Consider the following 26,487-nt stretch of genomic DNA (forward strand, 5'->3'; position numbering starts at 1 on the left):
GAACTCACAGAACACATTTTGTAAAATCAATACATTTTGATAAAATAAAAAAAAAATGTAACAGCTAAGAACTGCACCAGCGAACATGTAACCGCACCAGAGAGCTAATACCTGCACCAGAGCAAGATTAACAACTGCACTCCAGTATCAGTGCCTTCACCAGTGAACTAAAGATAAAAGAGGACTTAGCACTGCGTCAGAGAACCAGTAAGTGACCCGCAGAACCAATCACTGCGCCAGAGGCCGATTGCAAACTGCACCAGGGGTTCATTAGTTCAGTAGCTAAGTAATGACTGCACCAGAGGATCAACGCTTGCATTAGGGAAATAAATGTAACAGACAGCAGCTAGGCAATGCACCAGCAGACATGTACCAGAGAGCTAATAAATTCACCAGAGCAAGATCAACAAGTGCTCTAGGGAAATTAATGTAGCAGAGAGCTAAGAACTGCACCAGAGAACACGTAACTGCACCAGAGAGCTAATACTTGCACCAGAGCAAGATTAACAACTGCACAAGGGGTTCATTAGTTAACACTGACAAGGTAATGACTGCACCAGAGGATGAACGCTTGCACTTGGGAAATACATGTACCAGAGAGCTAAGAACAGCACCAGCGAACAAGTAACAGTACCAGAGAGCTAATAAATTCACCAGAGCAAGATCAACAAGTGCACTAGGGAAATTAATGTAGCAGAGAGCTAAGAACTACACCAGAGAACATGTAACTGCACCAGAGAGATAATACTTGCACCAGAGCAAAATCAACAACTGCACTAGGGAAATGAATGTAACAGAGTAGCTCTCTCTACCAGAGGATCAACGCTTGCACTAAGGAAATAAATGTAAGCTACGAACTGTACACGTGAACATGTAACTGCAGCAGAGAGCTAATACCTGCACCAGAGCAAGATAAATAACTGCAGCACAGCATCCGTGCCTTTACCAGTGAACTAAAGATAATGGAGGACTTAGCACTGCATCAGAGAACCAGTAAGTGACCTGCAGAACCAATCACTGCGCCAGAGGGCGATCACAAATTGCACTAGGGGTTCATTAGTTCAGTAGCAAAGTAATGTCTGCACCAGAAGATCAATGCTTGCACTAGGGAAATAAATGTAGCAGACAGCAGCTAAGAACTGCACCAGCGAACATATAACTGTACTGGAGAGCTAATAAATTCACCAGAGGAAGATCAAAAACTGCACTACAGTACCAGTGCGAGATAATAAATGCACCAGAGCAAGATCAACCACAGCACTAGAGAAATGAATGTAACAGAGAGCTTAGAACTACATCAGAGAACATGTTACTGCACCAGAGAGCTAATACCTGCACCACAGCAAGATCAACAACTGCACCAGGGGTTCATTAGTTTAGTAGCACTGTAATGACTGCACCAGAGGATCAACGCTTGCACTAGGGAAATAAATGTAACAGACAGCGGCTAAGAACTGCACCAGCAAACATATAACTGAACGGGAGAGCTAATAAATTCACCAGAGCAAGATCAACAACTGCACTAGGGAAATTAGTGTAACAGAGAGCTAAGAACTACATCAGAGAAAATGTTACTGCATCAGAGAGCTAATACCTACACCAGAGCAAGATCAAAACTGCTCCAGAGGTTCATTATTTCATTCGCAAAGTAATGACTGCACCAGAGGTTCAACGCTTGCACTAGGGAAATAAATGTAACAAACAGCAGCTAAGAACTGCACCCGAGCAAGATGGATAACTGCACTACAATTTCAGTGAGAGCTAATACCTGCACCACAGCAAGATCAACAACTGCACCAGGAGTTCATGTTCTTGTTATGTTATGTTATTAGCACTTGTAGCGTGCACGTTCACCGGAGGGCATCTTGGTGCAGGGATGTGCACAGCACAGCAAAGGCTGCCACCAACACTAGACAAAAAGCTCAGTTTTTAACAGGCGACGAAAAAGCAGGTGATTCTCGCTCAGCCTGAGTTGAAGGGGGAAAGTGTGCAATAGTTTACTTGCAGCTACCGAGAAGGCCCGGCCACCCATTCGCTGAAGGCAGAATTTGGGGACCTGAACCAGGCGATCATTACCAGATCTCAGAAATCCGCAAGGAACATAAGGTTGAAATTTGTCCCAGAGAAATGCATATTTGAGCCATAAGGTGTGTCTGTGGCTACCCGGGCGGCCAGATATTGTAGCAGCTGAAGACAGTGAATTAGGCCCGCAGGTTGGGCCGGTACAGAACATTACAGTAGTCTAGCCTACTAGAGATAAGAGGGGCGACGACCACAGGACGAAGAAAAGGAGGGAGGAAGGGCATAGAAAAGCCCCAGTTTGGAAAACTGCCCCAACCTATGGGGCCATAGACAGGGATGCCGGAAGGTAGACCCCAGATTCTTCACAACCGTCACTGGAATAGGAAACTCACCCAGTGAAGAAGGCCAGAAAGCAGAGGACCAAGAGTAGGATTTAGAGGAGGTACCAACCACAAGAACATATGTCTTGTCCCCGTTCAGCTTGAGACCCTGGCACCTATCCAACCCCTAACAGCTGACAGTCAGTCAACCAGACGGGACAGCACCACTCCTGGTGTAGATCTAATTGGACCCGGATCTGGGTTTCGTCAGCATACGAATAGCATCTGAAACCAAAGAAGTGGATGAGGCCAATCAGTGGCTTGAAATAGATGTTAAATAACATTGGGGACAAGGCGGAGCCTTGTGGGATCCCACAGGAAAGAACATACAGAGAGGAAAGAAACGGAAAGAGAGAGAGAGATTGGCCTCAATCAGTCAAAAAGCAGGAGAATCATGCCAGGACTGGACCTGAGAGGCCGATGGAGGCTAGGCAGGTGAGAAGCAGGGTGTGATCCACAGTATCAAAGGCCACTGACAGATCAAGCAGGATCAGGGCCCCTACACCCCTGCCATCAACCAGCCTGGCCAAATCGTCCATCATTGAGACTAGAACACTCTCAGTGCCACTCCCGGGCGGAAACCAGACTGAAAGGGGTCGAGTACAGAGGAATTCTCCAGAAAAGCAGATAGAAGCGGCGAAATAAGTGATTTAAGTAATTTCATTAAAAAAATTGCAGTGAAATAGGCCAAAAGTCCCGACCAACAGGAGAGGTTGATAGCCTGAGTCAGCAGAGGGGTGAGTGCAGGCATTAGATCCTTTAAAACAAATAAAGGAATAGGGTCCGAAGGTGCTGCTGATTTTAAACTGGAGATGGCAGCCAATACAGCCTCCTCTGTGAACACCGGACAGGTAGACCAGCCCGAATTAGCGGACAAAAGGGTGGCATCAATTAGCGAGCCTGCATCAGCCTGACGGAGCTGTATATGGTGACGAATATTTTCAATTTTAGAATGGAATAAGTGGCTAAAGCATCACACTGCAACTGGGAAGCATGCACAGCAGTAAAAAAAAAAAGCTCTAGAAGAAAACGATTTGACAACCGAGAAGAGCTCCTTAGATTGCTGGAGAGCTGTTTCTATCTGTGAGGTGAAGAACCGTTGTTTGGCCATTTTAATAGCCAGATGGTAGCTTTTGGATAGGGAGACAAAAATCAATTTATCCCCTGGGCAGTAAGAAGAATGCCATTTATGTTCAGCCTGACGCAACCGTAGTTTAGCCACTATAAGTTCGGCAGAGAACCAAGGTTGGGAGGAGCAGCTGCATTGATGCACCAATTTAAGAGGTGCCAGTTGATCAGAAGCCGTTAGAAGTGCCTGAGACAGGATGGCCAGGTCCGTAGGCACATTGCCAGGACAGTTGGTCCTAACCACAGACACCAAATCAAGTATGTTCACATTGTGCCAATTTCTCTTCAATACATATTGTGCAGTCGACATCGGGAGAGGGGATCCAAGGGTACCAAGACTGGGACTAGCAGGTGATCTGACCAAGGGATAGGAATAAGGGGCAGAAATACCAAATCAAGGATGGCTGAGAAGACCAAATCTAAAACACCTAGGTGGGTAGGATGGTCAACGTGTTGAATTAAGCCAATGTCAAGAAGTCGCGCAAAATTGGCCTAACGCTGGAGGCAATGTAGAGTTAAGCCTCAAATTAAAATCGCCCAAGACCACCAAGTTCGTATGAATCAGGTTCAATGAGGCTATAAACTCCAGAAAAGTCTGGAGAAAATGCACATAGGAACCAGGAGGGCAGTAGCCTCATGAAAAGTGAAATGATTCAGAGGCGGACAAGGCTAGGCACATTAGCAGAGCCTCAATCCCAAATCATGATTTATTGGTAAGGTAGTCAGTCACCTGAAGTGCAGTCCTGACTATAAAGGCTATCTCCCCACCCGGATGAGCAGCAACTCATTCTAGATGTAAGATTTTGTAGCCATCTAGCAGGAATTGGGGGAACATGCGCGTCGAAGTATCGGACTGCCAAGTTTCTGTGACACAAAGCAAGTCAGGGCCATTCCTGAATCAGGTGAAAGACATCGGCAGCATGTGCCACTAATGAACAGCAGTTAAGCAGCTGGACACTCAAGGAGGTGTTGACATGATTACCTAGAACCAAGGGGACAGGACTAGTCATATCAAACAACAGGGTAAACACGTTACCTTAGGGTGCCAGTATCAGGAGGGTATTTTGTGAATATTTAAATTGAATCGAACGAGGAAAACCTGCTGGCCGGCCCGGGAACCGGACGTACCCAGACAGGCTTAACTTTGGCACAATTTCGGTATGCAAAGAGTGCACCTGCTGCGCTGTCTGCACAAGGCAGGGTTCACCCCACACATTAAATTACCTTAGCCAATCCATTGTCAGCAGTAATGAAAATTGAGGAATGACTGCTGACCAGCAGTGAGTGTGTGCCTGAACCAAAACACAGATGCAGCAATGACCGAGCCGAGCATCGGTTGCCGGGAGGCCAGGCACCATCCAGCAGCAAAAATGATGTAAAAGGAATCAAGACCCAGAGGGAGCAGAATTAAAATAAGTAACTAAAATAAAAGATTGTAAAATCTAGTGAGCGTGCAGGTAATGGGAGCCTAGTCACGCGCCACGCCCCGCGAGAATCCCGGAGCCTAAAAGGAAATAAAGTTCATTAGTGCAGTCGCAAAGTAATGACTGCACCAGAGGATCAACGCTTGCACTGGGGAAATAAATGTAACCAAGAGCTAAGAACTGCGGGGGGCGCTGTTGCGCACAATGAAGATGGCTGCCTGAGACAGGAGCTCCTGTGCCCGGCATTGCTACGCACCTAACATCCTCAATCCAAGGGTGCGTTAAGCGCTAAACACGACTCACCTGAAACCGCTGAAGTCCTACACTACCGTACCGTCCAGGTACCAACGCGGATGGATAACGGGGGAGCCTGCTTGACTGCTGCAGACCTGAGGGCGTGCTGATGGCTGTGCGCCCCTCCCCCCTGGCTTGTGCTTGCCTGAATCGGCAGGCACGGCACAGGAGCTGCCTAGTGCCCAGACTGCTACGCCGGCACCTAGAGGGGCGCCTGCCTTGGGAGAAGTGGATCAGCTGCACATCCTTCCTCTGGAACACCCAGGTCAGTCCGACCAGCCCTCGGCCCGCGCTCCCGGCCCCAGCACTGAGTTGCATCCTGACTTTCTCCCGCCCCCTCAGGTCATGAACAGTGCGGGACATGCGGTGCACCCTGTGTCCTCCGCTGCTAGTGGTACCCATATTCATCACGACAGGGCTGCTTGCTGCAAGGAGCGGTGCAGCACCCTGATCAACACCTAATACTCCACCTAACCTATGTGGGAACCCACAGACAACTGCTGCCATCGAGGTGCTCTCCCTCCAACCTAGTAAACACGTCACACAGCCCCTCTTTGAGCTGCAACACGCAGCACCCTCGCAGGTTGTGAAGCTGCCTGCAACCTACTACTGCACTGAGGCCTCCAGGTCCATCAACGCTCATGGCAACAAAAAATCACATCTTGCCAAGTGCAATACTTTATATGGATCCTGTGGTCTCTCCCTTCTAAAACCTTTATACCGCCACCAACCCACTCCTTGCATCTGCAGAATGGAGCACCCGGTGACCATGCGGCAGCACTAACATTATGTGCCCTTGAGTACGCAGCACTTCTCACACCCCAGCTGCCTTCAGGACTCGCAACAGGCAAGGCGGGGCCCTTTCACTACAAGAGACACCAGCCCTGTGTGATAAAGGACCCCATGTTGTACACATCCCTCACTGCTGCATAGCCTTCCATTGCCCACTGTCGTGCAGCTGCTTTCTTTATTTTGGGGAACCTCTGGAAAAAGTTCCATAATGGTAAGTCTCCATGAAAAGAGCAGGGGTTGTCTAACATTCTCCATATTTTGCCCCAGGCCAGTGTTGTCACTGCAATAGGGTTACAAGCTGCTGGGCCCTTCCATGGCGGTAGTAATATCAGCGAGCTTACCACACGGGTGCCTGCTGCTTACTGCTCGATCTTAACATGTGGGTCACGTGTGTCGGCATCGAACCAGTTTGCTGCATAGCACGCCTCTGCCACTAGCCAGTATTTTACAAAGTCTGGGGCGGCTAGTCCGCCCAGTATGTAGGGTCTCATTAGTGTATCCCATTTTAGTCTAACCACACCTGCATGCCACAAAAAGTTATTAATCGCCGCTCTCAGAGTCTCAAAGAACAGAGCCCCGGGCCACAGGGGTATATTTCGGAAGTAGTACAGTAGCTTCGGGAGGGTGATCATTTTAAGGAGTGCAATGCGGCCAGCTATCGTAAGTGGTAGTTTAGCCCAGGCGCAAAGCTTGGCTGTGAGTTGGGATAAGTATGCCCCATGTTGCGGGTATAGAGTGGCTTTGGGTGGCGTGTCACGATGATTCAGAGGTATTTGATTTCCTGGGGTGTCCAGGTGAATCCCATGAGGTCCGGCGGGGACAGTGATGTCAGTAAGAGGGAACAGTTCGGATTTAGCACAATTGACCTGAAGTCCAGACAGCATCCCTAAGGATAGGATATTGTGCATGATTGGGGCGAGATTTAGTGTAGGGCCTCATACAAATAGTAGTGCGTCATCCGCGTATAGCGAGATTATTTGGGGTTCACCCAAGAGTCAGAATCCCTTTGGGCATGTCGGTCGGAGAGCATCTGCAAGGGGTTCCATCACGATAGTGAATAATAAAGGCGATATCGGGCATCCCTGTCGGTTCCCACTGCAAATGTGAATAGAATCGGAGAGTGACCAATTTATATTGACTCTAGTGGTAGGTGACGTGTATAGAAGTTGCACCCCTGATATGAACCGAGGCCCAAAATTGCATTTATGTAGCACTGCCCACATATAAATTGCCAGAATACCGAGTCGAAGGCCTTCCGGACATCAAGAGCCGCAACAACTGCTTGTGCTTCTTGGTTTATCTGGGCCAGGACATTGAAAAGGCGTCTTAGATTAAGCGCTGTGGAGAGGCCGGGAACAAAACCAGACTGGTATGGATGGATATGTGTATCATGTAAGGGGCAAGTGTGAGGGCTAGGACTTTTGCGAATATTTTAACGTCTGAGTCTATGAGGAAGAGGGGACGGTAAGACTCGCATTGCTCAGCTGATTTTTCAGGTTTTAGCAGGACTGTAATCACGGCTTCGCATAGAGTGGGGGGGGTGTTTCCAATGTGCAGGCTTCTTCCCATAGGGCAGTCAATCGGGGGGCAAGGCAGGGTTTAAAGTGCTGAAAAATTCCATGTGAGGCCATCTGGTCCGGGGGCCTTTCCTGATGGGAGGGACTCTATGGCCGTAGAGATCTCGTCAGAGGAGTGATAATGGTAGCTTATCCAAGTGATCGTCTATCTCGGTGAGGATTGCTGTGTCTGAGTTAGCATATAGTGTGGCATAAAAGGAGTGGAACACCTTGGTATCCTTGCGAGGGGTGTGAACCAGCGCACCCGTTACGTCTTGCACATATCGAATATGGCAGTTTCCCCCGGCTTGCTGTGCCATCCCGGCTGGTAGCTTATCAGGGCACTAGCCTTCCCCTTATATTGTATTGCCATGCCTGGGTTATGTAGAAATTTCAATTCTCTGTCTGCATGTGCCCGGAATCCGTCGAGTTCAGCGTTAATGTCCCTTAGCGCGGTGGAGCAAAGTGTGGCCGCATATTGCTGCTCCAGGCGCCTCAGGTTAGTTTTGCTTGTGTGAATATTCCTCCCTATTGGCTTTAGCCGCCCCAACTCGGTGGTCAGGTACATGCCCCGCACATAGGGGGTCATTACGACCCAGGCGGTAACCATGGCGCTAGTAGCGCCATGGTTGCCACCAGTATTTTACCGATTGCGCCATGGTGAATGGCGGAAGTACCGCCCCATTCCAAGGTTGGCGGGGCGGTAATTCCCCATTCACCATTGGCCCTTCCCCATTCCCATTTTTGCCCCCACAGGGCTCAATGGAAATGGGGAAGTCAGTAGTTACGGTACCGCAAATTGCGGTACCGTAAATACCTTCAAGGTACCTTTGCGGGTCCAATCCTTAACGGCTGGTAAAAAACAGCCGTTAAGGTCGGGACCCGCAAAGGGACCTTGTAATTAGGCAGTAAGGGGTTAACGGCACCGCTACCTTTTACAGCGCAGTTAACCCCTTACCGCCTGGGTCGTAATGAAACCCATAGACTTAGAAGACCTCCCATATGGTCGCCTGTGTATCAACAGAGCCTGTGTTTATCTCGAAGTACTCGTCCACGCACCTCCCCATTTTGTCCTGAAATATGGGGTCTAGTAACAACTGCGATTTAGCTCTCAATGCATCACCCAGTGTTAGCATCAGTGTGATCAGGGAGTGATCTCAGAAGGTTCTAGCTAGTATGTCGGTGTCCCCAAGGTGGGTTATGAGGGCGCCGGACAGCCACGAGATGTCTATCCAGGAGTGGGAGTCATGCACTGTGGAATAGTAAGAGTATTAACATGATTTCGGGTGGAGTATCCTCGAGGCGTCTACCATCTCAAGGTCAGATAGGCCCTCTAGTATCGTCTGGGCAGCCTTAGTCAACCTTATAGGCCTGTTTCCGGACGTGTCAAGATCCACATCCACTATAGTATTGAAGTCGCCACCCAACAATACTGGGATTAGAGGGTATAGCGCCAGCAGTTCACACATTTCTGATTAAAATTCGGGGTCATCCATGTTTGGCTCATACATATTCAGAAGGACTATTTCTTGACCTTTCAGCACAGCCCGCAATAGTACATAGTGCCCTAGTGGATCTAATTGTGCCTGTTTGTGGACATATGGTATGGACTTATGAATGAGGGTCATTACACCCTTACATTGGGTCGAGTATGTAGTGTAATATCATTGCGTGTCCTAACTTCTGGTGAACTTCTCTCAGCCCACAGCCATCGCAGTCAGGCCCACCTTCCACACCAACTGCCACACCAGACATTCCTACCTCTGTAACAAAGTAACAATGACCAAGAGGGCTGGGAAGAAGCAGAGCTCGAATAATATGCCTGCCAAGGCCACACCCAAGGCAGCAGAGGGAGCCAGCAGCAGAACATGTCGGGGCGCCGTGAGCCGTTGATGCAAGACCACTACTGCCGCAAGCAGGGCTGCCTGAGTGCCCCGCGTATGGGGTAAGAAAGATGTTGCGCATGGTTCTCAAGGAGAGGGTTGTGTGCTGAGGCTGGTATGAGTAGATGTTGTACTCCGGTGGGGCTGTAGTGGCAGTGGGGGTTATTGTACTTTCTCTCACCACTTTTGTGGGACGTTAGGTGGTCAGTGGAGATGAAGAGTGTAGTGTAGCACCCCAGTAAAGCAGTGGGCTCGGCGTGGCTGTCTTTGCTTGTGGGGACTCCACGCTAGTAGGGCCAGGGCCAGGGTAGTGCCCTGCATTTTCATGGTAAGTCGAAGCAGTAGTGCACTTTGCAGGCAAGGGGGCCTGGAAGCCTTCTGAAGATTGGTGAATATCAGGGCTAGGGCCTACAAGGAGACTCTCCACGCGCTGGCTACAGTACGCGGAGCTCCCCCGGGCTGCTAAAGCAGCTTCGCCGGAATTCCCTACACTTCCCCCTGATGAATCATTACTGGAGGTTGTTATGAGGGAAAACTGCTACCGGTGGCGGTGTAGCCAGGTTATATGACTTGCTGCAGCACCATGGGAAGAGACCCCTCACGGAACTCTGCGAAACCTGGGCCAAGGACCTAGCTATAGACATCACTGATGAGATGTGGGAAGCTATGTGCCTACAGACCAAAGCAGTCTCCTTTAACTCCAGGTTTCAACTGATACTATTCAAGGTACTCCATAGATTCCACTACACTCTGACCAGACTACACCACATTTCCCACACCCACCCCTCTCAGTGTCCCAGATGCCACTCTGACGAGGCGAGATATCTCCATATGCTCTGGGATTGTCCTGAACTGAGAATTTACTGGGGAGAGGTATGTGATACTATGTCTGTGATATTTGGTTGCACCATCGAACATACTCCACTGAGCTGTTTATTTCACAGGTTCGAGCAACTATGATGTGGCTACCATAGACAGGCGAGCCTCTTTATGTTATTGGCAATAAGATGTATACTATTACTATGGCTGCACCCTACCACCCCCATCTGTGACACACTGGCTATGAGCCACCACATGGGCTTCTGATCAATAGGAACATTGGCCCCTGTTGCAACCTGGGAGTTGCAAACCGGTGGACATCTGGGCACCATTCCGTAAGTATTTACTGTCGATACAGGTGAATGCCCGACGCGATGGGGACTCACTGAACAATTATTAGTCCCCCTTCTTCCTTCTTATCCCCTTTAAGATGTCATTTACGTATTGAAGCTACTATTTACGTAACACCACGCCTCGACCTGTACGTAACCAATGTGAGCAATAACAAATGTAAGATTGTATTTCAGTTTATGCTTCTGCTACTTTGGTCTTCTGTTGCAATGTCGAGCACCTCATAAATAAAGCTTTTTAAAAAAACTGCACCAGTGAAGATATAACTGCACCAAAGAGTTAATACCTGCACCAGAGCAAGATAAATAACTGCAGCACAGTATCAGTTCCTTCACCAGTGAACTAAAGATAATAGGGAATTTAGCACTGCATCTGCGAACTAGTAACTGACCCGCAGAACCAATCACTGCGCCGGAGGCCGACTGCAAACTGCATTAGGGGTTCATTAGTTCAGTAGCAACGTAATGACTGCACCAGAGGATCAACGCTTGCACTAGGGAAATAAATGTAACAGACAGCAGCTAGGAACTGCACCAGCGAAACTGTAACTGTACCGGGGAGCTAATAAATTCAGAAGAGCAAGATCAACAACTGCACTAAAGTATCAGTGAGAGATAATAAATGCACCAGAGCAACAACTGCACTAGGGAAATATATGTAACAGACATTAGCAAAGAACTGCATCCGCGAACATGTAACTGCACCAGAAAGTTAATACCTTACACCACAGCAAGATAAATAACTGCAGCACAGTGTCAGTGCCTTCACCAGTGAACTAAAGAAAATAGAGGACTTGGGGCCTGATTCACAGAAGCATCTTATAATGGCACAAGCCCGTTGGAAACCACTCTGTGAATCATCACCTTAGTACTGTAACAGAGAACCAGTAACTGACACGCAGAACCAATAGCTGCGCAAGAGGGCGATCACCAACTGCACTAGAGGATTATTATTTCACTAGCAAAGTAATACCTGCACCAGAGAAGGAAGAACTTAACCGTTGAACCAGTGCCATATGAACTGTGAACCAGGGTGGAAATGTAACTATATGAGGTGTGCCCTTTAACCCTGACAGGAATATAGGCATATATGCAGTTGGGTTGCGTTTCAGGTAAATTAAACAAAAGCATTCTCTAGCAAAGGTAGATCAAGTACATTTATGCGACTGCACCAAAACAGGGATAAACCGCTCACGAGGGGCTTGGCAAGAACCGAGTATTTCTTTTGGTTCCATGCTTGCTTCCTGCCAGTGACCCAGTGGGGGAGTGACTTCACGCAAAGGAGGGGTCCAGGTGGAGGTGTTAGAAAGAGAACATGACACCCCCAGAACTTGTACTGGGAACAACCATGGAGAGTCCACAAGTGGAATGTGGGTTTTTACAGTGCAGACGAACATCAGCTCAGGAGGGCACCTGCTTGTGGTGTCATGTGAAGTATTTTTGTATTGCCTTTGTGTAGTGAATTGAATGTATGAGTCTGAGTGTATGCAAGGTGAGGCTTGTGAGAATGCTGTGTGGAATGTGGAGTGTTGGCGGCCTGGGGGTTCGAAGGATGTCAGTTATAGACTTGGAGTGATGAAAGGGACTAGAGTAGATGCATGTTACCTTCTCTCTCCCCTCTATGGTGTAACCTGTAACTAAGAAGAATAAAGCATCCATGTTTCATTTGCAATTTACCTGGGTCAGTCTGGTTCCTGCTCCTTGTCCTTTTACCCGACTCAGGATACATAATTTTGGCAACGAGGTATCCAGAAAGAACCATGAAGAGAAGGGGAGAGTGAAGAATGAAGCAGTTGAAGGGGCTCATCGGATGAAGCCTATGCAGAAGTCAGTCCATGTGAAGAACGGAGTCCATGGAAGCAGAGTAGATGCATCAGCGTTGTTTGGAAAGTTTAAGCCCATCCATGGAGCTCAAAGAGTCTGGCATGGTAAATCCTGGCCCTGGCAACGAAGAGAGGGCTGGATGGGTAGAGATCCTTAAAGGAAGACTGCCAGGAGATGTGCGCACTGATTCATGCCAGGCTCCAATTGCCAGAAGCATTATGAGACATGGAGTTCAGTCCCGTGATTGCAGTGTTGCATGGAATAAAAAATTAAGAAAAATTGGAGCAGAGACCTGGAGGTATGATTGGGACAGCTGGCGAGAGTTCATGGGCCATGGTGGCACGTGCCAAGTGAAGCCTTGCGTTTCATGTCAGCCGTTTGGCTGGAACGCACTGGTGAGGGCCCTGCGCCATCGTCCTTGTCTCCGGAGTTCGGAGAAGATACGCATTGAAGCATTAGAGGAATGGCCCTTGAAATGTAGCGAACGTCTGGACGTACCTTGGAAGAGATGTTAGAACAAGGAGTTCCTTCAGACCGCATTGCCGCAATGCAATGAGGACAAAGTTAGCGGCAGACACTTTAAAGGAAGATCAAGTTATTGGCAATTACATTTGAAGAATTGGTGAATGTAAATGTGGCGCACACAACGTTCACGGCTGATATGCTTTATGTAATGCTTTATGTAATGCGTCGGCAACAGAAACTATAGGCCTCACTACGACCCAGGCGGTAAGTAATAGACATTACCGGCATGACGCAACTAACGTGTCCGTGCTGGCCAGAAACCGCTAAAAGCGGTACATTACGACCTCTCGGGCACGAGCATTGCGCCATGCCGGTAATGTAATCTGCGCCATGCCGGTAACATCCCAAAAACGGCACCTACCGGCATCGTATGCCGTGCAAGGTGCACTACCGCCACCCTACCCACCCTACCCACCGATATTAGCGATCACCGCTAATAGCGGTGACCGCTATTAGCAGTGACCGTAAAGAAGCGGATCCGGAAGTTGCGCCACCGGAACGGGAAAGAGCACGGCGGCCATCCATTGCCATCCTCCACAACCAGTGCACATCTGACCCCGAGACCCGCCACAAACCTTCACCCACATCCACCCATCGTCAGAATGCCGAAAGTTGTTAAAAAAAGTTGCAATCGCCTGCGGCAGGAGCGCTTCACTAGGGAAGAGCTCACCATGTTGGCGGAAACCCTACAGGAAAACGCAGATGTTGTATTCTCAACTGAAATGACCAGACCGGCAATAGCACAGAAGAAGGCCATATGGGACCTAGTCGCACAGCGGGTCAGTGCAGTTGCAACAACACCCCGCACCACAAGACAATGCCAGAAAAGGTGGGGCGACCTCCGGCTCCGCGTAAGGAGTATACTGTCTGCCAACAGAAATCTGGGCATGGCAACTGGTGGAGGAGCAGACTCACCGATAAAATTGCAGCCGTGGGAGGAGATATGTGCCACAACCATTAGCATCGAGAGCATCGAGGGGGTCGGAGAAATGGAGAGAGGAGCCCCGACATCAGGTGACGCAGGTAGGTACCTCAAATCAAGCCATGCAAAACTCTCTGAAGTCCAGTTTCATGGGAAGCACAATGTTGCCTAATAGGGTTAACGCGACACATCAGCAGAAGACTGCCTACAGGCATTATTGACCTACACCCTGTACACATGCAGTATGCACACTCTCACTGTAGGCAATCACATTCCTGCATGCTTCTCCCACCCAAAAGGGAGACAACATGTATGTCACTGCCTCCAATGTGCACCATCTAGTTATCAAAAGGATAGCAGTCATCACAATGCCTGCTCAATGTCCGCAGACCCATCAATAACACTTTCCCTCCTTTGCTCCACCACAGGCTCCCATTTGGACCTTGGCGAGGAAGACACTGGCACCACACCTGCCAAGAAGGCCAGGCCCGAAGTGACACCACACCAACCCTCCACCTCTGCAGGACAAAACAAACACCCACAGCAGCCAAAATCGACAGCCACAACACAGGCCAGGGCACCGATAAGCACCAAGGCAAGCAGCATGGTACACCAGCAACAGACATCCAACAACTGGTGGCCACTGAAGGGACTGTGTCTGCAGGAAGCAGCACGATTGGGGAGACTGCTGCCATTGCAGCATGCTCGGATAGTGATGTGGGGAATGATGATGATGTCGTAGAATGTCCCCCCCACTGCCCACCCTCATTCCCCCTACCTGTCCCCATGTAGCCTGCATGATGATGGCACACAGGGGCAATCCCCTGATGACTCCTGGCCAGCCACTCCATGCCCAGTGGAAGGTGTGGAGGAGGGGAGGAGCCCAATGAACACGCCACTGGCATTATCCAATGCCCAAAAAAACCAAGAGTCGCTGGACCAAATCTTAACATGCCAACACCAACTGTCCTCACTCCTGACTCAGCATGTGGCCGAATGTGGAGGTGCAAGTGTGGAAATGCTAAAATGTGCCGAGACTGTGAAGGCAGCCATACAATCCTCCACCAAGGATATCTGTGCCAAACTTGCCGCGGTGCGGCACGTGCTCTCAGAGCTTGTACAGACAATGGGGGACATGCGTCCTAGTGAGCAGCCGAGTACCTCCTCCGCTGCCAGTTCTGCCCCAAGCAGCCCCTTCTGCAGGTCGGCCAGGAACCTGCGGAGTAAAGGCAGGGGTGCCCCGGGGGCCGGCAGCGGGGGCTGCCAATAGAGGTTGCCCAGTGGAACAATCCCACATTAGGCACTTCACCACAGGCATCCACGCACTTTTGCAGGGAGTTGAGGGGGGAGTGGGTGTGTTGGGGGTTGAGGGGTTTGGGGGGAGTGGGTGTGTTGGGGAGTTGAGGGGGGAGTGGGTGTGTTGGGGAGTTGTGGGGGGAGGGGGTGTGGGTGTGTTGGGGAGTTGAGGGGGGAGAGGGGTGTGCATGTGTTGGGGAGTTGAGGGGGGAGTGGGTGTGTTGGGGGGTTGAGGGAGGTGGGGGGAGTGGATGTGTTGGGGAGTTGAGGGGGGAGGGGGGAGTGGGTGTGTTGGGGAGTTGTGGGGGGAGGAGGGAGTGGGTGTGTTGGGGAGTTGAGGGGGGAGAGGGGTGTGCATGTGTTGGGGAGTTGAGGGGGGAGGGGGGAGTGGGTGTGTTAATTGAATTCACATTTACAATACAATTTTTGCTTGAGCATAAATCAAATGTGTGGACATTGCTCATTGCGTATGTGTGCTTTATTGGTGAACAGTCCACAGTGTGCATATCCCAGACACACACAGTGCCCCAATTGCCATCTCCATGTGACACCCCCCATCCGTGTGTGCTAGAAACATTGGTTGATAAGAGTCCGATGCATGTCATGTCCCTCCTGTGCATCGCTGCCTCCCTGAGGTGCTGCCCCATCCCCACCTTCCTCTTCCTCATCGTCAGGTGGTTGCAGTTCAGCGTCAGGGGCACATTCCGTCTGATGCACATATTGTGTAGCATGACACATGCCATGACGATCTTCGCCACCTTCTCATGGCGGTACAGGAGTGCCCCACCAGACCTGCTGAGGCAGCGAAACCGTGCCTTCAATAGGCCAAATGTCTGCTCAATCACCACACGGGTTTGTGTATGTGCACGATTGAAGTCCTCCTCGTGCTGGTTCTGTGGGTTCCGGACTGGGGTAAGGAGCCACCTCTTCAGGGGATAGCCTGCATCACCTGTATGTGGGCAACAATGTATGTGTCAGTCATGACATCAAATCTCAAATCATGACGTGCCACCATGGCATGCATTCATCTCTTACTTTGTACCACATTTACATGCACAAATGGAGTCACACTATGTGACCGGTATATGTGTATTCCTCTCATGGACTGCTTTGCATGCCATCAACCAGTGTATGCAGGGGGGTCCAGTGCCTTGTGAGTGCCCATCCACTGTGTTAGTCCATGGCGTTTGTTTTGTTGACCTGGCAGGTGTCCAGTGATATCAATGCTCTCATCATGGCAACATTGCTGTCAGCCTCATGATGACCCCACTGAGCACTACTAATGTTGCCAGCCAATTTTTTTGGGGGTCGGTGTCTGTGTAGTGGTGTATTGATGTTTTTGTCCGTCATGTGCCTCCTTTGTGCGCAGTTATGGGGAACTGGCCTTTCAGTTGATGGTGTTTGGTGCCGTGTATTGGCTGAAGTCATTGCATGTAGGTGCATTTCGTTGAGGTCGATGTGGTCCGATTCGGTACAGTGCACTTGCAGATGGTTGTGTCATGGTTGGGACACATCTTCATTCACATAGTAGGGCTGCTTACATCGGGCATTATGTGTTCAGGTGCCAGTTGACGTTTGGGCTGCTTTAGTGTATGAGCTGGCTCCATTGCCTCTGGTACTCGCAGCCAGGTAAGGTATGCATCACTCCCCCCCCCCTTTCAGCCAGGTAAAGTATGCATCCCCCCCCCTTTCAGCCAGGTAAAGTACGCATCTCTCCCCCTCCCCCTTTCAGCCAGGTAAAGTATGCATTGATACGTCAATCACCTACCCACTTCACATTTCCATGGCCATGACATGAGACTCACTGAGTAGCCAGGATCTTGGCCCTGCATGTCGCTCCATGTAGCGTGATATTGTGGAGTTACGCAGGACCATTGAATCATGGGTTGATCCGGGGAATCGGGCACAACAATGTGTGATGATCCTGTTGGAGTCACATACCATTTGCACGTTGATTGAGTGGAATAGTTTACGGTTGCGGTACGCTACCTCAATGTCATGTGGGACCACCAATTCCACATGGGTGCAATCGATGGCACCAATGCAACCAGGTATGCCAGCTAGTGCATGCAAACCCACTTTGGTGTTTGCGATTTCCCGGGCAGACCGTGCTAAGGAAATGAGGTCGTCTGTGTGCTTGAGGAGGGCATCGAGCACTTGGATCAGCGTGCGTGAGAATAATGGTTGTGAAATGCCATGCAAGTGCCCCACTGTGTGCTGGTAGGTGCCTGTGGCCAGGAAGTGGAGCACGGACACTACCTTCAGTAGGGGGGGATGGCGGTGGGTGTTTCAATCATGCTGACGATGTTGTTGTGTATCATGTCCACGATGGTGGTGATGGTGTCCCGGTCCAAACGGTACAAGGTGTGGATCTGCTCAGCTGTGAATTTGAATGGACTGGCTCTGATGCGTGGGATTGGGGGCTGCCTGCGTGGTGGCATTGGCTGTGCTGGTGGGGCTTGCTGGCCCTGCCTTGCCCTCCTTCTCCTCCTGCGTCTCCTCTGTGCTGCCTGTTGTTGTTGTTGTTGTAGCACTTGCATTGCAATCAGGTCCTCCAGCCCCAACATTGCTAGTCCTATTGGAATCATTGTGGAGTGTGACTGGGTGTGGGAAGGGGTGGGGTTTGCTCTTTTTGTACTTGGTGAGTCTGTATTGCCTCCACCTGTGCTGATTGTGTGCACCTGTGGCAGCTGGGAACACTGCACATGGCCATTTACGGTTGGTCCGCGATGGTGGTATTTGCACCATGGCGGTAAGGTACTTTACGGCCTTCGCAAGGGCGTTAAGAGCATGTCCGCTTGACTCGTGATGTTCCCCAATTTGCGCCATGCCGCTATTTCCGGCATGGGGGGTCGTGGGCCCGCGCCCTTGGTGCTGTTAGCGGCACCGTTAACTACGGTACCGCTAATTGCACTTACTCGGATCATAATCGGACCTAGCGGTAAGCGATGCTGGTAATCCTTTACCGGCATCGTTTTTCACTTACCGCCAGGGTCGTAATGAGGCCCTATTTGTTTTGTCTACTCAAATTGAAGTTCCTCGCAGCAGTACGAGAAGGAATGAAGCATAGTTTATTTGCTGAGTGGTAAGAGCAAGGTTGTCCAGAAGTATTCTGTTTTGTTTGACAAGCATTATTACTGCCGATGGAAAAAAAATGTCAACCGTGTTACATTTTTTTGTGAAGACATTGCCATCGGAGATAACGTGTTATGAGGCCGTTTGCATAGTTCAAACGAGATTCTATGCAACTGGAATGTTCAGTTATCATATTAATTAAGTACATTTAAAATATGTAGCTTTTCAAAATTGGGAGTGCATGTTAGTATTTGTGCGTGCTTTGAGATGTTGCAATGCATTGGAATTAGCATTAGTGCTCAGGAAGGTGTGAAATTGGAAACAGAGTGCAAAATGGTTTGCGCAATTTATGAAGTTGACATGCATGTATGTGATTATGAGTAGAGGTGTACGAGGTGTGCATGTAGGTGATAAATGTGCATGAAGTATGAGTGAGGCTCACATGCTGGCCAGATGTGTTGCCCACAGTAGATCAAGTGTTTATTGTGCTGGTAAATTAGTGATGCACTTGAGGTGAACTTGAGATGCATATTGTGAGAGCATCCAAGTTAGAGTTAGTGAGAAATTGATGAGTCACTAGAGGTGAACTTGAGATGCATATTGTGAGAGCATCCAAGTTACTTGTAGAGACGTGTGTCACGTGATTGATCATAGTGGCTATGTATGATGATTTGAGATGCATATTTGTGGGAGCATCCAATGTAGTTGTATAATGAGTCGTGTGGTTTGGAGCAACTATGGGGTTTGTGTTGCTGATTAATTTAGTAGAAGTGGATTATAATTGCATATTTGAGGAGAGGGATTGGAGTTTTCGCTTACCGCACAAGGTACTGCCAGTGTAATTGAGGTGCTTTTAGTGAAATGAATATGGTTATACACTGGTAAGCGTTTATTAGACACCCCAACTTGAATTTAAATTGTTTAAAAGAAAATGTGGTTGATTTATTTTTTGTGCAAGCACTTATTCCGTTCTTTTAGTGCTTGCATTACATTTTGCACAGTACGCGTGTGAATCTCACACAGGGTCTGTGTTTCTTCGCACGATGTCTGTGTGGTTGCGCACATTTGTTCTGTGTGTTCTTTGTTTTGTAAGTTGCTTTACTATCCTATTCATTCTTTTATATGTGTTCTTATGGGAGAAGGGATGAGATGTATATATTGTTGTGGAGCCTGTGGTTTTTTGGTTATAGTTTAGATGGATGCCTAGGATGTTGTTTGGCCAGTGAAGTGAGCCCTGGTGGTGGGGTTAGGTTAGTACTCAGGTGTGGCAGACCTGTGGCCAGGGAGTGGCAGTACCCGGTGGAAGGAGTTCTAGGATGGTTTTGTTGTCTTTGTGTGGCAAGATTGTGCTCGGCAGTGGCAGTACGGAGACCCTGGCGTGCAGGCCAGGGTAGAAGGAGTTTTGTTTTGTTGTTGTCTTGGCATGTGAGGGAGTGTCCTTCAGAATCGTTGTTTTTTTAAGGGATGGAGATGTGTAGCGAATTGAATGTATGAGTCTGAGTGTATGCAAGGTGAGGCCCATGAGACTACTGTGTGGAATGTGGAGTGCTGGAGGCTTGGGGGTTCTAAGGATGTCAGTTAGGGACTTGGAGTGATGAAAGGGACCAGAGTAGATGCATGCTACCTTCTCTCCCTCCTCTATGCTGTAGCCTGTACCTAAGAAGAATAAAGCATCCATGTTTAATTTGCAACTTACCTGGGTCATTCTGGTTCCTGCTCCTGTGCTTTTACCTGACTCAGGATACATCACTTAGTAATTAACATTGGGCCTCATTGTGGGTTTGGTGGTAATTCAGTGGTTAATCAGCTGCATTACTGCCAAACTCGATTACCGTTACTGCCACTTGGTCCCGTGACATCCCCACAGGATTACGAGTGGTGGCAGTTCCCAATTTTTGGAGTCTATAGGATTCTATGGGGATTTTTGACAGATGTACTGCTGGCGGAATTACAGCAAGGTAAATCCCCAGATTTTTGGTGGCAAAGTGGCAGATTCACCTTCAATTTCTTCTGGAGGTAAATCCTCCACGTCATCTCCAAAGGTATAATTCAGCGGTGCGGGAAGACTGTGGTAATTCCACTTTTGGTTAGTGTTAGAAGTGTACCAGAAAAAGTAGTGGAACTGTGGTCTCGTCAGGGGAGAGGGTAGGCAGAAGCATAGTAAAGCATGTGACAAGTGTTGTGGCCGGGGCATTGCGATAGTCTAAGTAACTACTAACTAAGGCTCCTATCACAACTTTACACTTGCATATGGAGATGAATGGATAATTCCTCCATATACAATGGTGAATATGGTCATAAAAAGTAGAGGAATGGTATACGGCAAAAAATAAAAGTAGTGGAACACCACTCCTGACTGTTCCTGCTCACTTTGATAACTGCTTTTGGTGTGAAGTAGAAGTTCAGGCTGGTTTTGAAGGCATTGTAGGGTGTCGGGAGAGACTTGTCCTGTGCTGAGCAACAACAAATCTCTCTTTGTTTCATCATCTTTCATGCTCATGGTGGCGATGAGGACATCGAAATCTTGCATCCATGGAAACCAGTGACGTTGGCAGCTGAAGTGAAGGAGAGTCAGTTATGTGGCTCAGCTGCAGTGATGAGGCAATCCTGCCAGGAGGTCTTGAGGCGAGGACATGTAGCACCTGGTGATGATATAGCTAGCACCAGGGGAGGACTATGAGACCACCTGGAGCCTGGGCAGTGAAGGGCTCCAGCCCATTCGAAAAATGTTCTACTATTCCACTCCACCCAAAATATTGTGAACGCTTCTGCACTAACATCCCTGCCAAATAAGAAGACTTCTGTGCCCACGCTAGCTGTGTGCGTTGTACTTTGCTTAATATTAGCCATTTTAAAATGCCACAGTTTCTCAACATCTGAAAAAAAGAACATTTGGCCCTCCCTGGACTTGAACACGTAATAAGCATGGTATCATGGTATTACCAGCATGCACCTTAAGCATTGAGTTAGCTGGCCTCGAAGGAACATGTCCTTAAAGATGCAGATGACTAGTGACTGAAGGAAGGAAGTGCAAAATAAAGGCTAGAAGAGTAGGACGCAGGGTGATGAAGATTACCGATAAGTAATTCGGCATTTACCCCTTCGTCCCTCTTCCTCGTCCCAGTCCATCTCCATCACAGTTGAGGACATAGCTAAACAGGCCTAGTCGAACTAATGAAAACCACACACCCAAGGCAGGATACTGCACACCAGGGAAATTATTCAGAGATAAAAGTGTATTTTACAAAGAATGATGCACATTCAGAATTGCAGAACCAAAAGTAGAGTCCTCCCCGGGGACCGCCAGAAGGTAGTGCCGCACAAATTTGGAGGGTGTAGCCCAAGTGGCTGCCCCAACAAATGTCACTGATGGAAACGGCCTGGAAGGCTGCTCAAGAGTTGTTCACCCCCGGTGTGGACCTCTGCCAGCTTTGTAACACAACAGAATGGCCTGCTTGACCCAGCAGGTGATAGCCACAGAAGGTTTACAGCCTGCCCCAAAGGTCACAAGGAGAGAGTCACATATCTGGAAGGGGGTTGTTCTGTCCACGTATGTATGTCGGGACAGCCTGAACCACAGCTAGAAGGCTAGGGGAAGGGTCCTCTGCTAGAGACCCCTCCTTTTGCTGGGAAAGAAGTGTAAGATCCTCGTTGAGATGAAAGGATGAGATTACTTTAGGATGAAATCAGGGGAGAGGCAGGGAGCCAAATCTTCCATAAGGAAACAAAGGAAAGGAGGAGCTCTGTGAGGAATTCGACCATCCTCACGATGGGTGTGCACTCACCCAGGCTTTTTTTGCTACTTTTTAAAGAAGTTGAATGATGAGAGATCAACCTCAGAAAATGTGTGGGGCTAAACAGCAACGGCTACAAACAAAGGGGGTGGGGGGGTCCTGCCTATATAATTACTATTCCTTTGCACTTCAGTCAAATGCAGTTATTATTTCTTGTGAGGCTGTCTACCAGCATATCATTTACTGACATGCACTGCCTAGCTGTGTACAGAAAATGCAGTGAGAAACTCAGTAAAGTTGGTGCTCAGTTTATTATTGAAAACTGACCCACTTTTTTAAAGATATATGCATATTTAAAACATATGCACTATGCAACATATGAGAGAACGCACAACTTGAATTTCACAGAGTGCAGTACATATCATCTCCTGAATTTAGACATTTTACAAATAATGTGTAGGGTACACCTAATGAACAACAGACGTTTACTTCATGCTAATCCTCATAACAGTAATAGACAACAATTGCAGCTTATCTCATAATTTGAGAAACATACAAATGTCAATGTAGTCACAAAAGTGTTCATTACTTTCACATATGAACATGGAGTTTCCAAACAAAACCAAGTACATTACTTCATGTGGATTTGACATACAGAAGCTCCAAATGAAGAGAGGTGTTCTAGTATCTTCCTTAGATGGAAATCTATTCAGTGTGTTCCATCTAGGTGGTGCGACCGTCAGGAGGTCTATTTTTTACCATAAGTCAATTTTCAGCCAGGCTAGAGGGTGACCTTGTAAAAAGGTGGGGCTAAACAGCAACATTTTCCTATGCTTGCCACACAGCAAACAAATAGTCCTCCTGTCACGTTCAGCTGGAATGCGACAGCCACGGATACATCAAAACATCTCAGGAAGGGGGAAGGCAGCACCTTCCTCCTGTAATGGCCAGCCTAATTCAATATCAAAGGCTCCATGGATCCGTCCTGCCCATTGTAGTTCTGTGTGATGGCAGCGCATACTAATGATAAACAGGCCTTTTAAGAGGCCTGATCACAGAACTAACAAAGGGGAGGAAACCCCAACACCTCTTTGATGTGCAATGTGTCAGCTTGAAGCCAGCTCCCACCACTCTGTATGAAGGGCAGTGAATTGTCATGTCTGGGACAACTGTTTACAGTAGGCAACCTCTGCAAGCGGAGCCCCTTTCAGAGGGAAGAAGTATGTGATTTGATGGAGACCGAAAGTATGTTCGCGGCACAAACTTCAAGGGAGAACTGCGTTTTGATCAGGAGCCACAGAGAGCTCAACTAACCAGAGAGACACTGTGATCCACAACATACAGGAAGATGGGTGGGACTTAGCAGTACATGTTGTCACCACTTACCTTTCCTGTTGCAAAGCACTCTGGTTATGACCTCACGCATAACAAAAGATTGTTGGTGAGGACACAGGATTGTTTCATTAACGTACAGGGTCGGATTGGACCCTCGGCCTTTCGCCCCGTGGCCATGCTGAAATCATCCCTGGGGTGTGGGGGCCGTTTCTGCCCATGCCTGGGCCAGTTTTGGAAACAAAAATAACACCTGCAAAGGCATAATTGCTTTGATGATTTATTTGCATGCATGATGTGTGTATCATAAATTATGATGCATGCATCATTCACATGCTGCTGTTGCATGCACAGTTGAGGGTCTGAGGCCGCCGCCGGGCTGGCAGATGCTACTGTGCCGCTACTCCATGGGGCACAGTTCCCCTTGGAGTTGCTGTGCTGTTGTATTAGTGATAAATATGTATTAGTGATATTAGTTATAAACTACCAATTTTAGAGTAGAATAAGCACCCATTTTGGACTATGGGCCTCATTACGACTTTGGCATTACGACTTTGGCTGCCACCAAAATCGGGTTCGGGTTCCTTGAATGGGGAAATACTGGGCCATTCCGAGTTTGGAGGGCACGATAATTCCTCCTTCAGAGAACCCGGGCCCAGACCTTCCCCAATCCGATTTGAGCCCCCATAGGGCTTAATGGGAATGGGTGCAGGGAGCTAACAACGGGCCCATTACGACCGGCCTATTGTTAGCTCCCTGGTCCCCTCGCGGGACCCGGTAAGGACCCCTGGTTTTAAGGACCCCGGTTTTACCAGGGGTCCTTACCGTGTCCCGCGAGGGAACCTCGTAATCCTGCGGAATGGGTTTAACGGGTCCGCCTCCATTAGCGGCACCCGTTAACCCATTCCGCAAAGATTGTAATGAGGCCCTATGTATTTTGCCTTTCGCAAGTTGTAGTAATAGCATGTTTTTTTTCTGCCGTTGTCTCTGTTACGATCATCACAAAACATTCCCTCTCGGTGTCCTCGGTCACTTGACAAAATACTTGTGCCTAAAAGCTTCTCTAGTGTAGAAATAGTTCACCATAGCACATGACTTCATTGTGCCACAATGAATGCTTTGTTGTAATGGGCCTCATTACAAGTTTGCCGGTACAGTAACAACGGTACCGGTAAGCTTGCCAGTACTGTTGTTACCGTACCGGCAAACTACGAGTTCTGCTCGTGGGTGCCTTTTTGCCCGCCAGGTCTGTCCTAGCAGGCGGACCGGCACCCGCGAGCAGAGCATGTCAAATGCACTGGCACCATTCACAAATGGTGCCGGTGCCTCTGGCCTTCCCATTCCCATTGAGCCCCATCAGGCTTAAATGGGAATGGGGAAGAATATTTTCTGGCGCCCGGGAATGGCCAATTACCGGGTACGCCGGGGTTGTAATACCAAGGTAATTGCCCATTCCCGGGCACCGGATGAAGTTTGGTGAGCTTGTAATGAGGCCCAATGTGTCTTTCTTTCCCATCTCTTGGGCATGCTGTTCAGGAGGTTTGTTTTCATGCATGAGGTAACGAGTGCTCGGAGTATGGGATGTCCTGTGAGTGTGCTGCTTTCCCTATTTTGCCAACCTCTGAAGCCTGAAAGTAGATGCATGCAGGCTTGACATGCGGCCAACTTTGCACCAGACCTGCAGATGAACTTAACTGGTCTGCTGTTAAATCTCAGTTATCAGTTTAATGGTATCCACTACAGAATAATTGCTAATTTTACTATGGCCAATATGATAGCTCAGTGGGTTGAGCGCTCACTGCTGCGACTGAATCCCAGCAGGGCCATCTCAGCCTTTCATTCTTCTTATATCGATAAATGAGTACCAACACAGGCTGGGTGATATTGTATGCATATTTGTTCTATAAAAAAGAGTTTAAGCGTAAGTGCTATACAATAACATATTATCATTTGGCCTTGGACGTCTGCTTGCATTCACATTAATTTGACAATATGGATCTATACACACAGATATTAATGATATATATGGTGATCCATTCTTGTATGAAATGTGTATTTCATTAGTGAAATCATAACCATATTTTTCGTAGTGTACTTAGGAACAATGCTATTTGATGCCACTTCTTGTTTTGTCAAGGGGTGAAAGGTCATGTTTCATCGCTTCCTGGGATGTGACATTGGGGCGGGGTCAAATGACATCACTTCCGGTGATGTCATCAGAGGTCAAGGGTCGTGAGGCAAGGGGTGTCTTGAAGTTGCAGCGGGAGGGGTTGGATGCACTGTCAGAGCCTGCCGGCCCTTACTGCTCCCTGACCTGTTGGACTGCCTGGATCACACCCCCTCTTCTGGATTCCGTATTGGGGCTCGATAAGCAGAGACACCAACATTCAGATGCACCTGGGAGGGAGATTTCCACAGGGAAATCGGGAGACGTACATTTCCCTATAGGAATGCATAGGGGCTACACTTATTTTAGGCAGGAAACCATGAAAAATAGCAATATTTTTCACAGAAAAATCTTGAGTCTCCTGCGTAAATCGGGAGGGTTGGCATGTGTGCGACAAGTGATGTGGACTCACGAGTGCTCCTTCAATATCTTGGCCGGGATCCCACTCCTTCCACATACCGGCCTGGAATTGCCTTTTGAGAGCAGAGCCGCACTGTGCCCGGGCAGGCTCCTGGTAGCTCTCTCCACTGCATGCCTTTCACAGGCTCTCGCTCCTTCAACGTTCCTGCTTAAACATGTAAGTGAGCTTTTCTGCAGGGCGTTATGCAGCCTTCAGACAACGCTGACCTGCTGTAGGTGGAGCGGGCGTGCAAATAGACTGCTCCCCCTGCGTGTGCACAAGATTTAGGGGCCATGTGTATGGCCCGACTTCCTATTTCCTGCCTGCGCCTCATTCTTGAGACAGCAGGCAGGGTGGGGCCTGCTCGCCCCCTCCACCCTGTTATGCCTTGACACCGTTAGCCCCTTTGGGCCTTTGGGGTTGCATAATGTGCGTCCTTCAGAGGCTCGCCTCCTCGCCAGTCATCATTGCGGGAGAGGAGCCTAATACAGCTTCTGTGTCGCATTCGGCGCAGCGACTCTCTGCTTAGAGAGATCAACCTGGTGTTGGGCCTGCGCCTTCAAC

The 26,487-nt window shown here is 48.8% G+C and overlaps 1 long non-coding RNA gene across 1 annotated transcript in view; it reads left to right on the plus strand.

The window, feature by feature from the left end:
- The first annotated feature begins 5,154 nt into the window (after nt 1-5,154).
- LOC138492130 (uncharacterized) overlaps nt 5,155-26,487 on the plus strand; it is a 330,625-nt gene continuing 309,292 nt past the window's right edge. Inside the window, exon 1 of the long non-coding RNA XR_011276146.1 lies at nt 5,155-6,251. This is a non-coding gene — a long non-coding RNA (uncharacterized lncRNA). The remainder of the gene's footprint in view (nt 6,252-26,487) is intronic.

Source organism: Ambystoma mexicanum, chromosome 10, assembly GCF_040938575.1.
Source record: "Ambystoma mexicanum isolate Mex_15411 chromosome 10, UKY_AmexF1_1, whole genome shotgun sequence".
In the NCBI taxonomy this organism is placed as follows: domain Eukaryota; kingdom Metazoa; phylum Chordata; class Amphibia; order Caudata; family Ambystomatidae; genus Ambystoma; species Ambystoma mexicanum.